The sequence below is a fragment of the Mus pahari genome, chromosome 4, assembly GCF_900095145.1.
Source record: "Mus pahari chromosome 4, PAHARI_EIJ_v1.1, whole genome shotgun sequence".
NCBI classification, from domain to species: Eukaryota; Metazoa; Chordata; class Mammalia; order Rodentia; family Muridae; genus Mus; species Mus pahari.
In genome coordinates this window covers 16,462,723-16,467,442 of record NC_034593.1, presented here as the reverse complement: position 1 = coordinate 16,467,442, position 4,720 = coordinate 16,462,723, and positions in this window count along the sequence as shown.

Here is a 4,720-nt window from a genome sequence, read left to right as displayed (position 1 = left end):
GGAGGAGATAGAGAAAGTACCCAAGGAACTGAAGGGGTCTGCAACCCTATAGGAGGAACAACAATATGAACTAACCAGTACCCCCAGAGCTCATGTCTCCAGCTGCATATGTAGCAGAAGATGGCCTAGTCAGCCATCATTGGGAAGAGAGGCCCCTAGGTCTTGTAAACTTTATATGCCCCATTACAGGGGAACGCCAGGGCCAAGAAGTGGGAGTGGGTAGGTAGGGGAGCAGGGCTGGGGGGGGGGGTATAGGGAACTTTTGGGATAGCATTTGAAATGTAAATAAAGAAAATATCTAATAAATAAATAAGTTTATTAGAGGAAGGCTGCTTCATCTTACAACTGCTTGCCATGCACTCTTTTATTATACCTTTAAGAAAAGAAATTAAAGATTGTTCATTTAAGTCAGCTTTGACTTAAAACCAAGATTGCATCTAAATATTCTTTCCAAATATAAACTAAACTCAAGGTATATGTTCAAATACTAAATCTATATTACTCCAAACAGTATGAAAAATTTAGATACTCTAATATGCTTGGGGTAATTTCTGAGTCATAACCATGTTGATGAAAATGTGCAGGTGAGCATCATGAATTGCTATGGAAGGGGGAACTCCGTTAGCCGTTAGAACCAAGATGTCTAGAGAGTGTGTACATAATTCCACAAGGAAAAAAAAAAGATGTAAAAGAAGCAATGTTGTTCTGAGTACTGATGATTGGCTTTTCACAGCATCAGACATGTACTTCACATATAGAAATATGTGGGTTTCTCAACAAAAATAATGACCTTGGTTGTCATCACTGCTTTCTGTCCTCAAGTGGATCCAAGTGTTATAAAATCTAAAGATTTGAAAGAGATGAATTTTTTAACATTTTGTTCAGTTGTAAAGCAAATTACATTCAAAGTGTCTGTTTAGAAATTGAAAATAATTTGTAATAGTTAAAACTTTGAAATCTTAAAAACACCCTTTAATCTGATAATGTACTTTTATATGTTTTGTGTACCTCTATCAGTTCTTTGCATTTCTGGCTGCACATCTGTGATTGGATCTTTATAGAGCAATAATCTTGAATTTTTTTATGGAGAAAATATAAAGCTAACTGAATCGTTTCTCTGACACTGTTGATTAAATTCCAGTTTCACCGAGGAGAACTGGGGTGCATAAAATATTTAGCTTCACACACAGGTGCATTCACTGTGGCCTACAAAGAATTATGCCCTAAAAACAAAGAGATTCTGTGCTTTGCTTCTGTCCAGAAATAAAAAGCAAGTATTTAGAACATTTACAATTGTGTGGGATTTGGAGTGTTAGTAGTTTTAATGACACAATATAGGATCAGCTAGAAGAAAGGCTTCTCTGATGTCTTTAAGGGGATTTCTTGATTACCTTAGTTTACATGGAAACATTAGCCCACTTTGGACACCAGTGTTCCCTACACTTCTCCAGGGATGTGCAAGTGTAGCAGTGGGGCTGAGAATCCAGCAAGCTCTTGACTGTGGATGTCATGTCGTTCACTGCTTCAAATGCCTGCCACTGTCCCGGGAAATGGAATTTAACCTGACTTGTAAGCCAAATAAACCCTTCCTCCCAAGGTTTTTGTTAGTGGCGGTAGTGATGGTTGCTTGGTTTTGTTTGTTTTAGGGAGGTGAAGGTACTTTATAACACCAACCAGAAAATTAGCTAGGATAGGCTGCAATGTTATACATATTTCTGCTGGAGGAAATTTTGTTTTAAGAACTGACAGAAATTTATTGATGGCATCAACAGACATATTGACCTCTGGTTTCCTCTCCTAGCTTCATTGACCAGTACCTGACATTGGTGCAAGTCTTGAGTGTTGTTAGGCTTACTGACTCGTCACTACCATGGTAGTACAGAGAAGAATAGTGTTTGTGGACATTCTCCCTACCCCAGAAATTTCGATGGAAGTTACCACAAGCCATTAAACATAAATTGAATCAATCTGCCAGGTAATTACCTTGTCACTGGATTCACAGGCCCAACCTGAGAGAAGCTTGGAGAATATATCAGAAAATCTTAACCAACATGGGAAGACCTAGTTTTCAAATTTAAAAAGTCTGTATGACATAATGAATACACTCCAAGATTCCTCCTATTTAGTATCCTAGTGGGCATGGAAGTGGTGAGGCGCTCATTAAGTCTCACTGAGCTTTTAAGCAAGGATGTGCTTAGGCAGTGTAAGATGTACTGCTGGGAGATCCATGTAGAAAAAGTTTCAGAGAGCATGATGTGGAGCAAGAGTTAGCTACATGATAGCAAACCGCCAACAAACATTGGTTATGGATTCTAATGTAGATGAGGATAATCTAAACCAGCCTATTTCACCCTCAGTTTTGATCTCAACAAGGTATCGCTTTTTTCCCACACTCTTAACCATTGCATCTACCAGCAACTCCTGTGGAATAATTCCAAACTATAGCATAAGACTCTCCAGTTTTCTATACTACAATACTTCTGTGGTCATGTTGGTATCGACTGCATGGCAGGCAGCACCCTAAAGGTATCGTGTATGCACGTTTGTCCTGATACCACATTTCCAGTTCATTTCAGGGTTGATGTGGGTGTTAGTTTCTCTTTAAAATGTCTTAGGAGATTTAGTAGAAAAGGCAAACCCACACTATGGACTACAAAGACCTGCAAGATTTAATTCCTTCTTCTCTTTCTAGCTCATTGATTATCCACTCTCTACAGTTGTGCCCAGTGTGACCTCCACATCCTTCCTGTGCCCCAGGCTTGTCATGTTGTCTCTTACCTTGAAGCCTTGGATGGACTCATTTCTCCATGGATTAGCTCTTGGTCTTCCATTGCATAACATTTTTTTTTGTCCATTGAAATATCAGATCCCTAGTAAAAACATAAAAAGCAAAAGAACAAAAGAAAGAGAAAAGAGATATGTACTAAAATGTTCCCCCACTTGCTTGTTTGTGTCAGATCAACTAAATGATTTTTTAATAATCCTTACTACTGAAGAAAATTATTCTTCTATTCATGAAGAATGCTTCTTTAAAATAGAATGTTTAATCCACAGCAAAAAAGTCCCTGTAGGTCTTAAATCAGAATAGCTGGAATTGGTAGTGTCTGAAATATGTCCTTACAAATGTTGGAAACTACTTGGTGAGTGTTTTACAGAGTGGCCAAAAGGCTGGATCTGATGCACAGAGAATCAGAAAACTGTGGAAGTACAAAACAGCAGGGGAAGCATACCATGGACAGAACTGTGAGAATGGGTCTTAATTTATAGATCAACTTTAGATGTTCTTCAATGAACCAGAGAAACGCCAAACACCGAAAGGACAAAGCAGAAGGAAAATGAAAGTGATGTGTCTTACAAGTAACAAGGATCTAATGTTCATTCAGATATGTTGACTACCCAAAATGTTTTTCTTCAGTCAGCTTCCTCCTCCCCTGTCATGGTAAGCTGTTTTGCTGAAACAGTCTCTTTACTAAAACTAGGTAATATTTCTTACTCCCTACTTATTTCTCAGAATCTGCCAGGCAGTTGCCATAGAAATGCAGTAGAATTTTTCCTACATGTGTGAGACTGAATTTTGAATGTGTGCATTGATTATTTCTATTTTTCAACACTGGTGGATTTTATTATAACAAGAGGATTAGAGAAATATTTTCAGCTCATCTAAAAATGTCAGAATTTCATCTTTCTTTCAAAGCAATCCTTTGAGTTTAGTAGTAGTCCTATCAAAACATGCACAGCACCATCTTTTGATAGAAAACCCTGCCCCGCCCCATCATCTCCATCACTGAAGCACATTATTTTAGTTTTTGCATGCTTTTTAAACACCATGGCAATTTACAGCTCTCTCAAACATAGACTAGCATTTCCCTATCTTCCAGTCACGTGCATTTCATTGTTGTTTTTAGATGAGACCAGCTGCCTTCTGATCACTAAAATGTCAGAGACAGAAAAGAAGTCATTTCCACAAGAGAAAAAAAGTTAGATATTCTGGGAGTGAAAACTCCCACAGAATTCTTTTTAAATCTGCAGAAGTGTTTCTCCACTGAATGTACACAGGTGACTGCTGTCAGTGGCAGTGGCAGTTAGAGATGCTGTGACAGGTTTGTCTTCCAAATAATCCCTTCTCAGGTCTTCTCCAGTTTGTATTTACAAGGAAACAAAGGAATCTTGTTCTTAAAGAGAGAAAAAAAAAACAACATGCAATCTACATGTTAGCTGCCTGAAGCCATGGGTGAATCAGGAACCTCACTGGATAGCATTGTTGTCATTTCACAAAGTGAGTTTTTAATACCTCATTCAGCAAGAAAGATCTCAAATGCAGTGTGATATTAAAACTCTGTCATGCTTATGATCATAATTGTGTCCAGTAGGAAGGCATTCACAGGTGGGTCAAACTCTAATCATACCTCCAATCAGGTAAGCATTCTCTTTCCACAGGAAGCCAGGAAGACTCTGAAAGATGAGTGAATAACTTGGCCTTGATCATATCCTGTTCATGAGCCTGCAGAGGTTCCTAAGAATGTTACCAGAAAGGAATACTTCCATATTTAAGATTGACTTTAAAATAATATAAAAATTTAAATCATGTTGGTGTGAAACAATTGAAAAATGCCTTTTTGGTTACTTCAACTAGTTATGTCTGAACAGTTCTACCTAACTATTGTGTTATCTCTCTTCTCTCTCTCTCTCTCTCTCTCTCTCTCTCTCTCTCTCTCTCTCT